The sequence below is a fragment of the Macrotis lagotis genome, chromosome 8 (genome assembly GCF_037893015.1).
Source record: "Macrotis lagotis isolate mMagLag1 chromosome 8, bilby.v1.9.chrom.fasta, whole genome shotgun sequence".
NCBI lineage: Eukaryota > Metazoa > Chordata > Mammalia > Peramelemorphia > Peramelidae > Macrotis > Macrotis lagotis.
The window spans coordinates 963276-976797 of NC_133665.1; positions in this window are offsets into that span (position 1 = coordinate 963276).

Sequence of the window (13522 nt, forward strand, 5' to 3'; positions counted from 1 at the left end):
CCCATGGACCTCTCTAGGCTTGTTCTAAGTATATTCTTCTCTGGCAGGATCCCCAAATGGTATCTTCCTGGTTCCAAAAAGCCCCTCCAGACTGATTTGGAATTCACTTGGATACTCTGGAAGAGAGAGTTTTTTTTTTTTAACCAAATGAGACCTACTTTTTGAAAGTCTCCAGATTAATTGCAGACTGATTTTGGATTATCTACCCACACTCTTACTTAATCTCTTGACTAATAATTGACTAATACTTTCCCACAAATGTTAAGGGTTTATGATTTTATTACTTCTACTAATTTAGATCACAAACTTTCCAAGCCTTAATTTTACAAGTTTAGTAAGATGATGTAGTTATAAAAAAAAAAAATCCTCACTACTTGGTTCCCAAATTTGAAGCAGGGGGTCTCTCCAAATTTAGCTGCAATGGTCCTTGGACAGCAGATTTACATTCTGCTTTAAATACTTGTCCTCAAAGCCCTTCCAGTTAGGAAGGATCTGTTGGAGCATGCTTCTCCTGGTATGGCCTTCCAGAGCCCAGGATCATCTCCTCCCCAGGTTGAGAAGTCTTGGAGGAGGAGGAATGGAAAAAAAAAAAACACTCATTCTGACGCAAAAGGTTATCCACAATCTAGTCCCAACGTGCTTTTTCTTATGTTTCTCCTCTTAATACTTAGACAAATTAGTCTACTCTGCTCCTCTTTCCTATCCATATCTCTTGTCCCTTTGCTTTTGTCTAGGATGTCCTGCTGCCTAAAGGAGAGATCTCTCCCTCTCCATCTGTTGAAGTTTCCTCTTTTCCTTCAAGGCTCAGTTCAAATGTCATCTATTCCATTGTGCCTTTCAAACCACCAGCCGAGGTTGGGCAGTCAGAACAAGTTCTGCCCTTTTACAAAAGGACTTCCAAAATATTCCTTAAAACTCCCTAATTTTCTAGCTCTTCAGTCTCCTCAAAAAATATGGCCTACTCCTTCCCTCCACTTCAGCTACACACAGAGATGACATGTCATATTCTTGACCTTGCCATGATCCACAAGTATTCCACTTCTATGTCCATGAACTTCTTTTCCCTTCTCCTCATCTCACATCATTAAAATACCTTCCTGCATCATCTCTGCCTTGACCCATGTCTCACTTGAAGAGGTGTCCCTTCCTGCCAAAGCAAACATCTCTACATGGATTCCATCCCAATCCATCATCCTCAACAGATTTCCCATTCTATCATTCCATCATTCCATTTTAATCTTCAGTCTTTCAGATTCTACCGATTACTTCCCCACTGCCTACGAAACAAGCCCACATGTCTTCTGTACTTAAAACAAAATAACCCTCATTTGATTTGCCTATCCCCTGTATCTACCATTCTATTTCTTTCTTGCCTTTGCTGATTTTGATGCCTTGACTCCCTTTCTTTTCACTCTTTTCAGTTCTGTACAATATGGCTTCCAATCTCATCTTTTAGCTGAAAAAGCTCTCTTTCAAGTTACCAGTCTTCTCTTAATTATCAATCTATTGGTAATTCTCCTTGACCTTTTTGTTACCTTTGACACTATCCATCATCCTCTTCTTGATATTTTCTTCTTTTTAGATTTTTGTGGCACTGCTGTCTTGTGTTTCTCCTCCCACCTGTCTGACCACTCCTCCCCCTTTCTGCTGGATCTTCATCCAGGTCATGCTCAATAATTGGTGAGATATCCCCGCTCCCAAGACTCTAGTCCCTTTTCTCTTCTATTTCATTTTGTTGCTGTCATCAGACCTTATAAATTCAATTAACATTGAATTGTCATTATCATTTTTAAACATATGATTCTCAGATCTGTCTATCCAGTCCTACCTTTTCTTCTGAACTCCAGCAAACATCTCACTCAACATAGCTTTTTCTCCAAAAGAGAACTCATTATATTTCTTCCCAGATCCTTCTCTCTTTATAATTTCCCTATTATTAACTAGAGCACTGCCGTTCCTAATCACCAAAGTTCATGATCTCTCTCCTCCTCAACTAATTCATATATCCAATCTGCTGCCAAGCTCTTCATTTCTACTGCTACCATATCACTTATATATTTCTCCTTGGTTCACTCACACAGCCATCTCCCTGGTCCAGGTCCTCACCAGCTCTCACATGGACTATTGCAATAAGTCTTCTAGTTGTTGATCCTACCTCAAGTCTTTCCCTCCACTTTACTGCCAAAGTGATCTTTCTAAAGCATGGATCTGACCATGTTAGCTTCTATTCAATAAATTCCATTGGTTTCCTATTCCCCCAGGATCAAATATAAAACCTTCTGTTTAGCTTTTAAAGCCTTTTACAACTCAGCTCCCTCCTATTTTTCTTAGTTTTTTTAAATTTTTTGGCAAGGCAAATGAGGTTAAGTGGCTTACCCAAGGCCACACAGCTAGGTAATTATTGTCTGAGACCAAATTTGAACCCAGGTACTCCTGACTCCAGGGCCGGTGCTTTATCCACTATGCCACCTAGCTTCCCCCTCCTATTTTTCTAATCATATGTTTTGCTTTCCTCATGTAGTCTAAGATCCAGTACCACTAACCTATTTACTCCTCCTCATATATCACATCCCTCTACCCCAACTTTATGGTTTTTTTCTGGATGTACCTTACTCATCTTCACCTCTTAATGTCTCTGGTTTCCCATCTAAAATGTCACCTTCTACAAGAGGGCTATGATCACAAGAGTAATCACAGGAGCCCACGCTTCCCCCTGAACTCTTCCTTCTCTACCCCTGAGGGGAGGTCCCCCCCTTCTGATCACCCCAGCTATGAAAATAAAGGAAAAATACAGTCTTTTACAACTTGGTCCCTTTCTACCTTTCAAGAAAAATGTGATAATTTAAAAAAAAATGAAATGATAGACCTGTGTATCTTTCTTCATCTTTTTCTTGCTTGGAGGTCAGACCCAGAAGCATCAGAGCAGAGATGTATTTGAGGAAAAAGTCTCTTCCCCCTCCCCCAAAGATAGCCAGCTTGGGACAAATAAATACAGAAGACTTCTATGTGCTGATCGATAGCTTTCTCAACCACAAAGCCCAAGGGCAAAATTTTTGAGAATGAACTTTTCTCAATCCCAGAGATGGGAAGAGTACTTAGGAGATGTGGGAGCCCACTCATTTGGATAGAGTAGCTCTTGAAATATTACTAGATGTCAACCTCCTAAGCCTAGAGGAAGGAGGATTTCTATGGTATTTCTTTTTTAAACATATATGTGTATGCATATATACACATACATACATACATAGACATAGACACACATATCTTCCCTCAATCATATGTTAAAATGATTTTTAACATATTAAAAAATATTTTGGGTGTCAAATTCTATCTTTCCTTCCTTCCCTTCCTTCCCTTTCCCCTCCCTGAGAAGGTGAACAATCAGATCTAAGTAATACATGTACAAGTCATGTAAAACATTTCCATATTAGTCATTTTGGACAGGAAGACTTAAAAAAAGAAAAAGAAGGAAATACTATTTTCACTTTTAAAAATTTGTTTTTTCCCTTTTCTTCGAATCTTTCACAACATAATATGGATATATGTTTAACATAATTGTACATGTATTACCTCTATTACCTGCTGTCTTGGGAGGGGGGAAGGGAACTCCAAATCCTACAAAAAAAATGAATGTTGAAAATTAGCTTTACATGTAATTGGAAAAAATATAAAAATAAAGAGAATACTAAAAAAAAGAAAGTGAAAAATAGCATACTTCACTTTGTTTTCAAACAATATTAATTCTGGGGTTGGAAAACAGTATCTGGAGTGGATAGTATGCTTCATCATTAGTCCTTTGAGATTGTCTTAGATGATTATTGTATTTCTTTTTTTTTTTTTTTTTTGCAAGGCAATGGGGTTAAGTGGCTTGCCCAAGGCCACACAGCTAGGTAATTTTTAAGTGTCTGAGGTCAGATTTGAACTCAGGTACTTCTGACTCCAGGGCCAGTGCTCTATTCATTGTGCCACTTAGCCGCCCCTGTATTTCTTTGTATTTTAATTTTAATTTATTTTCAATCATAGTGAAGATACTTTTCAAAATTCATTTTTGTAAAGTTTTTCTTTCTCCCACTCCTCACTCTCCCCACTCCAGGATTGCAAACATATTTCAAAATATTCTAATAGTATTTCTTCATCATTAAATCTGATTCTGGAGCCTAGTCATCTAGCCTTCCTTCTAGAGAATAAAGATGTGTTGGATAGAGATAGTTTTGGAAGTTGCCTCATGAGGACCCCAGTTCTAGAGTCTTGAAATCTTTTCTTCTAGTTAAAGAAGAGGAATTTCCTATATAGCATTATTCTAAAATCTAACCCTCTTGCTGTAAAATTGACAGATTGGACAGAATTGACATCTGCATCAAGAATAGTCATAATTTCAAGAATCTTAGAATTCCTCCAGATAAGGGAAATTTCCTAGGCAGCATGATCTCAGAATCTTAGCCTTTTATCCAGAGACTACTTAAACAGCATAAATCTTGGAGATTGCCTTGTTAGTACATCCAAAATCGAAAATTTGACTGAGAGAATTCCCTAAACACTATGTATCCTAGAGAAAGAGGATGATTCCCCACATGGTACTTGCAACCAGAGGAACAAGAAGGGTTAAAGCCATGACTTGAGGATCAAGAGATCATACCTCTGTCACATCTTCTGTTCCCAGGAATGATTCAGATAGTGAAGGGTATAGGGGGGTTGTTTATCCAGCCATTCCAAAGTTTGCTTTCTGGAAAAGTCCAAACCACAGGGGGCACTATGAGAGAGGAAAATCTAGAGACCCATCAGAATGCCAAAGAGATCACAAAGACAATCCCAGGATGAATCTCTTCTGCAGAAAATTACTGTGTGTGTGTGTGTGTGTGTGTGTGTGTGTGTGTGTGTGTGTGTGTGTTACATGTTTTTTAAAGATCAAATTATAGCTTTTCTGAATTCTTTGCATCTTCTAGATTTACTGTTAGGTGAAGCATGGAAGCATATTGAAAATCTTTTTTAGTTCAACTGAAAATATTAAGAAATAAATATTTCTCTTAAGTTTATTGCAAAATTTTTTCCCCTCTAGGAAATTATGTAGAAGGTTTTGTTCTATTTAAAATAAATCAAGGATTGTAGTTATAGTTATCTCTTATCTTACCCTCCCCCTCTTCCTAACTTCCCTTTTCTGTCCAGGGTACCACCATCCCCTTAATGACCCAGGTTCTCAAGCTAGGTATCATCCTCTGCTCCTCACTCTCAGTCCATATCCTAGACAAATTCAGTTGTTTCAACCTTTGTAATGTCTCTTAAATATTTCCTTTTCTCTCCTCTAACACTGCCACTACCCTGGCATAGATAGCCCCTCATTGCCTCATACCTGGACCACTACCAATAGCCTGCTATTGTTTTCCCTGCCTTGGGTCTGCACTCAATCTATCCTTCCCTTCCTTGTCAAATTGATCTTCCTTAAGAAGACTTCCTAGGGCGGCTAGGTGGCGTAGTAGGGTGGCTAGGTGGCATAGTGGATAAAGCACCGGCCCTGGAGTCAGGAGTACCTGGGTTCAAATCCGGTTTCAGACACTTAATAATTACCTAGCTGTGTGGTCTTGGGCAAGCCACTTAACCCTGTTTGCCTTGCAAAAACCTAAAAAAAAAAAAAAAAAAAAAAAAAAGCCTTCCTTAAAGTGTGAATCTGACCACATCACCCCCTCTATTCAATAAACCCCAGTGACTCCCTTTTACCTCCTTCATAGCCTGGCTCCCTCCTACCTTACCAATTATCTTAGACCTTACTCAGCTCTTCATGGAGACATATGCTATATACATCTCAATTGTAAAGGGTTGTTTGCTTATATCTGAGAGCTCCTCAAAAGCCATTTGTCTTTTATTCTACACCTAGTATATTAAGTATATAAATGACTCTTAGTAAATATAGATGAACTGACTGTCTTGGTTAGATCCTTGCTTGTACCTTTCCCCAATTCACTGAGGCATTTGGTTTAGCGGATCAATACTTTCTTCTGTTATTCAGAAAGGAAAGATAGTGATAATATTGATATTGAATCCAAGAATCTTAGTGGATAGAATGCTATGTCTGAGTCAAGAAGACCTGAACTCAAATCCCGACTCAGATACAAACTAGCTATATAACCCTGGGCAATTCACTTAGCCTTTGTTTGCCTCTGTTTCCTTAACTATAAAATGGGGATAATAACTCTCACCTCCCAGGATTGTTATGAAGATTAAATGAGATAATATTTGAAAAGTGCCTAATACACAGCCTGAAATCATATTTTATATGTTTGTATATATACACACACACATGTATATCTGCAGTCACATAAATGTGCCTTGATTGATGATGTTTATCCTTGGTTCTTGAAGAAAACTGTGACATCAGAGAGGTGATGTCATGACAAGCAAGTGATTTGAGTGAGAGGTGCTGTGTTAAGTCATCAGTCTCACTGTCAACTCTGGAGCATCTGTGGGTCCAGTGGCCAGCTATGGATCAGGATAACTGAGAATGACCCTGGCTGCAAAGCTAAATGATTTGCCCAAGGTCACACAGCTAGTAAGTGGAGAATGTCTGAGGCTTTCAAACTCAGGTCCTCCCAACTCCAAAGCTGGTTGATGCTCTACCCACTGTGCCATCTAGCTGCCCCAAACTTATATTTTATGTTTGTATGCATATATATATATGTATATATATACACACACACACACACACACACACATACAGATACAATTCACATTATGCTTGTGTATCTCTGTATATGGATATATATATAAATATATATATATATATTACTGCTGAATGAAATAAATATAGTGGAAATATGTGTATATATATGTATGTGCATATATATGGACCAAGTATGTATATGTGTATGTGTATATATTAATATACACACACACATACTTCCATAACAGCATTTATTTCAGTGGTTATTTCCTTCCCCCTTAATTCAAAACTGTAGTTTTTCATATTATATCTTTTTCCTTGTTCCATATTCCAAAAAGTGTTGCTTCCAGTTATCTTGCAGAAGTATGTCTGAGGATATAGAAGGGGATCATGACAGTCTGGACATTTCTCTCTCTGAACAAGAATGTTTGGATTTAGAATCATTTTAAATTAAATTAAATTGTTTCTGGCAAACTTTTGCCTAAAACTCAAGAGTATCATGTTAATTTTTTTTCCTTGACACTGCTTTATACCCAACATAATTTTTTTTTTACTCAAGTAAATCTTGTATGAAAGCTGAGGACCCTGTTGCCCATATTTATGTATAATTAGACACAAGCTATACTTGGGAAATTTTCCTAGAATAATTCTGGGAGGGAGCCATGGGCCAAAAGAAAAAAAAAATGACCTCTTTGGGTGTCAGTCATTGAGATTGAACTTTGTTTATGTGAGCTCTCAGCATAGATTGTAGCTTTTATATATTAGTTCTTTATCTTCTTGTTCTTTCTTTTATTTAATTGTGTCCTCCCTGAGGGCAGGATCCATATCACATTTATCTATATAGCCCTAGCACCTCTGCAGAGGTGCTTAATGACTAGGTATAGCTCCCTTCCCTCTTCCCAAATAAGGAAGGGAATAGGAAAAGATAGCCATTATCCAGTAAAGTGATTCAACCTGATAGTTTCCCTCAAGTTTCAACAAAAGACAACTACTTGCTTTCATAATGCCTCCAATTTGTAGAGCACTGTGCCAGGTGCTGGAGGAGATAGAGAGATAATGCCCAATCTCTACCCTCATGGGCTAATAGGAGGATATGACACATACACAAATAACTACTGTAGAATACAAAAATGAAAAACCATAAGCACTTGAGAGAAATGCAGCAATAAAATAATCTTATATCTTTTTTTCTCCCAAAATCTACTGTTCTCCACAGTTTTCCTTCCTGTCGATGGCATGATCATTCTCTCAGTTGTTCAGGTTTGAAGCCTCAGCATCATCTTTGATATCTCCCTCCTTGGTCCCATACTTCAAATCACTTGCCAAAAACTATAAATTCTTTCTACGGCATCTATCATAAATCCTTCCTCTGTTGACCATTTTTTCTTTTTCCTGCATTAACTATTGTCTTCTCACGAATCTCCTGCCTTCTAATCTCTCCACCTTGTATCTGTTCTATTCACCACTGCCAAATTAATTTCCTTATTCATGGCTCTGATGTTGTCACTACAAGCACTTAACCTCTACCGTCTATTGAATTTTAAAGGCCAGATTCCTTTGCCTGGTATTCAGGTTCTCTATAATGTGTCTGCAACCTACTTTTCCAACCTTATCTCCCACTAAGACCTTTCATGATCTCTATATTCAGAGACTAGGAGCCTCAGAGTCCTGGTGCCTTTCTGTTCCCTAAGCCTGGAAGCTTTTCTTGGTAACCTACTCCTCCTCCTAGGTCTACCTCAAATGCTGCTTTCTTTGTAAAGTTTTCCTTGATTCCTCAGATTGTTTTTCCAAGCCTAAAATATATGCTTTTCTCACCTAGGTAGCCCAGTGGAAAGAACATTAGGTCTCAAGTTGGAAAAACCTGAGTTCAAATCCTGTTTCAGACACTTACTAATTGTGTCCCTGATCAAGTCACTTGACCTCTATCTACCTTAATTTCCCCATCTGTAAAATGGAGATAATAACAGCTATCTCTCCCAGTTGTTGTGGAGATTAAATGAGAAAATATTTGTAAAGTACTTCACTTGGTGACTGGTACTGAAAATGGGCTTGATAAATGTTTATTTCCTTCTTTGCTTTCTTACTCCACCTATTAGAATTCCTGCATTCCTTCAAGGTTTAGCTCAAACACCACCTCCTATATAAGGCTTTTCCTTTTACTAATGTTCTCCCTCCCAATATTATTTCACATGTGCTTTATATTTAATTATCTGTGTGCATGTTGTTTCTTCCTAATAGAATATGAACTCCCTGAAGAGAGAGATTATATCTTATTTTTTATTAGCATTTCCCACTGCTTAGCATAATGCAATCCATATATGAAATAGTCATTGTTGAATGAATTATAGGGACTAGAGTAGAAAAGAATCAAGGAAAACTTCCTGGCAAAGGGGTCATTTTATCTGGATCTTGAAATATAAGTAGTATTTCCTGAAACTATAGTAGTGGAATTGGAAAGTCTGATTGGGGATCAGAGTCTAGAATCAGGGTTTGACCTCAGACCAGGATCCCTATAGCTTATAGGACCATGCAACTCCTCTCATAAACCCTCCAAGCCTCCATAAGCAGATTAATGAGATGATATGTTTAAACAACACCTCAAAAAGATCTTCACTTGTTGGCTATCCCTTTGGTGATGTGCTTCCAAACCTGGACAACAAACAAACAGGCCCATCTTGCAGCTCTTTCATCTCTCTCCCTCCCCTGAACAAATACCATGTACCTCTAATAAGGCAGTTGATAAATAGAGGCATCATGCTTTGAAGTTACTGGAGACAAGATGATGAAGGCAGGTAGGTAACAGACCCACTGTTGAGTGATGGTTGATAACTTAACTCCATATTTTGCTATTTCTTGCTGAATCAAGGTGTAGTTTAGTGTTTTGACTGTGATGAAAGAATATAGACACCGGGAAGGGAGGAAGGGAGAAAAAAATTGTAAAACTCAAAACTTTCAAAAAAAATGATTCGTAGAAACTACCACTGTAGGTAATTGGAAAACAAAATATTTATATTTTTAAAAATATATAGACACAAACTGAGCAAGTCCTAAGAAGATCCTTCTCAAGTTAAAGCTGGGCTGGACTTTTAAACTTTTGAGAAGACAAAATGATTAAGGGTAGTAGGTGAGAGAAATGAGGATATTCAAAGGCATTCTATGACCACAATAAAGTAAAACAGATCCACTTGGAAAAACTTTTGAACCCTAATCTGCAATGCAGTGAACCAACAGGACTTCAGACAAAGGATAATGAAGCTTGCCTCTGGCTTCTTAGCAAAAAGGTGATGGTTTAGAAGGAGATATCCATTTCCAGATATGACAAATAGGTTGATTTGTTTTGTTTGTAACCACATACACACACACACACACCCACACATACATTAGCGTGCTTTGGGATGAGGTAGTGGGAACAGTGTAAAACAAATTCAAAGAGAAAATAAAAAGTTCAGAATGGGACACAGAAACAAGATGAAAATTTCATTATTACTATGTTGAATTGTATATTATCTTCCTTTGAAACAAACTTCGTGGCATATAGTTTACAGCTTCACTCATAATCTCATTTTTTGTTCTTTAGTTGAGGGAAGAAAGGGAATTAGCATATTAAGCATCTTCTACTACTACTACTACTATCAGGGTCTGTATTAAGCACTTTTTACAAATATTATCTCATTTGATCTTCACAACAATCCTGAGAGGTAGGTACTATTTTATCCCCATTTTTCTTTTTTTTTCATTAAAGATTTTATTTATTTTGCGTTTTACAATTATTCCCCCAATCTTACTTCCCTCCCCCCACCTCTCCATGGAAAGCACTCTGTCAGTCTTTACTTTGTTTCCATGTTGTACATTGATCCAAATTGAGTGTGATGAGAGAGAAATCATATCCTTAAAGAAGAAACAGGGGCGGCTAGGTGGCACAGTGGATAAAGCACTGGCCCTGGAGTCAGGAGTTCCTGTGTTCAAATTCAGTCTCAGACACTTAATAATTACCTAGCTCTGTGTCCTTGGTCAAGCCACTTAACCTCATTTGCCTTGCAAAAAAAAAAACCTAAAAAAGAAGAAGAAACATAAAGTATAAGAGATAACAAGATCAGGCAATAAGATATCAAGTTTTTTTTTCTAAATTAAAGGGAATAGTCCTTGAACTTTGTTCAAACTCCACAGTTCCTTATCTGGATACAGATGGCACTCTCCTTTGCAGACAGCCCAAAATTGCTCCCAATTGTTGCACTGCTGGAATGAGTTCTTCAAGGTTGATCATCACCCCCCCATGTTGCTGTTAGGGTGTACAGTGTTTTTCTGATTCTGCTCATCTCACTCAGCATCAGTTCATGCAAATCCCTCCAGGCTTCCCTGAATTCCCATCCCCTCAATTGAAGAAAATGAGCCGAACAGAAATTAAGTGACTTGCCCAGTCACACAAAAGCTAAGGCTGAATTTGAACTCAGATCTTTCTGACTCTAAGCTCAGCACTCTAATTGCTGAGCCACCAGCTACCTCTGAATGTTGGTTGAGTATTGATTATTGTAAAGTGGAAGTATTAAAAAGAAATGAAGAAAAAATAAATGAAGGCATACAAAATTGGGATACAAATCTGGATCAATGGGACTCAAAAAACAAACTGGTTTGGAACTGGGGGGCTAAAAATTAGCAAGTCTAGCATCTATTTTCATTGTTCCCCCAGAAAAAAACAAGATTTTCAAAGTCCTTCATGATAAAAATACCTACTCTATTCATAGCATTTATTTATTTATATATGGCAGTGGGGTTAAGTGACTTGCCCAAAATCATACAGCTAGGCAATTATTATGTGTCTGAGGACAGATTTGAACTCAGGTCCTCCTGACTCCAGGCTGGTACTCTATCTACTGCACCACTTAGCTGGCTCTATTCATAGCCTGTAGAAGTAATGACAAGTTTCCAGAACTGAAACAAAATTGTAGGCCTAGAATCTCCATTCCCACAGTGGCCATAAACCAAGGCCCAAGAACTGGAGGCATGGCCTCCATGACCAGAGGAAGGCTCTTGAGGAGCAGCTAACATTGTTTCAGAGTGATTCAAGACCCAAGACCTAAGTGGTTGGAGAGAGGCTCTGCATGATCTTAGGAACCCGAAGGCCCTAGAGGCATGGCCCCTAAATGAGACACCCCCCAGAGTTATTTAAACTTATCAGAAGATACAACTTGAGTCTTGATCCTGAGTAGAAACTTAAAAGATGAATTTCCTCATTGTAAAATGAAGGGGCTGACCCTTCCTATTCTAAATATGATAACTTAGAGACACAGGGAAAAATAATGACTCTGTGTGACACTGTGAGGTCCAACCACAAGGGAGAAGAGAGACTAGACTCTATATGCTAGATGTTTAAGTCTTAGGGACCAGACACTTGGCTTCAACTGGATAAAAAGACCTGATTCTAAGTGATTGAAAAGGTAGTCCTAGGAAAAGAGGTCCACCCTATTCTGCCCCAATCACCAGACTAGCACTAGGATGAGGGTGAGGTATGAGGAAATTGAGTTAATTGAGGGAATTAGGTTTATTTAATATTGCATTGTTCCAATCTAAAAATAAACAAACAAACAAACAAACAAATAAATAAATAAAGGGGCGGCTAGGTGGTGTAGTAGACAGAGCATTGGCCTTGGAGTCAGGAGGACCTGAGTTCAAATCCCACCTCAGATACTTAATAATAACCTAGCCATGTGGCCTTGGGCAAGCCACTTAACCCCATTGCCTTGAAAAATCTAAAAAATAAATAAATAAATATTGTATTATTTCCTTTCAATCATCTTATTTGATTAATTATTTTTAATGGATAAAAGTCAGTTTCTCCTTATATTTTGGAGTCTAGGACTACGCAGAGGTCTGTTTGGATATGTTGGACATTTGCCATGTATTATGTAATAAACTGATATGTTAAGAAGATTGAACCTTTATTTCTTTTTTTTTTTTTTAGGTTTTTACAAGGCAATGGGGTTAAGTGGCTTGCCCAAGGCCACACGGCTAGGTAATTATTAAGTGTCTGAGACTGGATTTGAACCCAGGTACTCCTGACTCCAGGGCCAGTGCTTTATCCACTGCGCCACCTAGCCGTCCCTGAATCTTTATTTCTTCAGCCATTTCATCTTTTGTTCTCTACAAATAGGATGTATGGAAAGGGAGTTATTAGTCAATATGGGTCAAATACATTCAGTCTATTCCATTCTCCACTCAGAGAACATATTTTGAGTTTCTGATAATGAACACTGACCTGAGGTCAAAGTCAACATCCATACTTAGGTGAGATAGTGGCTAGACCAATGGCTTTGGTATCAGGAAAATGAATTAAATCCAGCCTTTACAGACTCACTGTGTGATTCTGAGTAAGTCATTTAACACCCCCATCCTCATTGCCCCCCTCCCCACTTCTTTCTTAGTTTCTTCACCTGTAAAATATGGGTACAAATGGCACTGACACAGGATTATTGTGAAGATCAAGTTAAAAACATAAAGTGCTTTGTAGATATTTTGATATAATATAAATGCTGTGTTGTTATATTATTCAGAGACTGTAGAGAAATATTAAGAGAAACAGAAAGGAAGAAATATTTTCCATTATTGTGAAGGAGGGATGAAAGAGAGCAAGAGAGGAAGAGGAAAGCAGAGGGTCAGAGAGAGAGAGGGGGAAAGGGAGAGAAAATGAGTGAATAGGCAATAATAAGCCATATCCAGGATTAAGGAGACAGATAAGAGAAAAATAGAACCAAGATTCATTCTTGCTCAAGGTCAAGTTATGGTAAAGCTAATGACTTGAATCCAGTTCTCCTTTTTCAGAGTTCAAAGGTTCTACCTATTATATTTTGCCATTGTCTTAGATATTGGGCAATG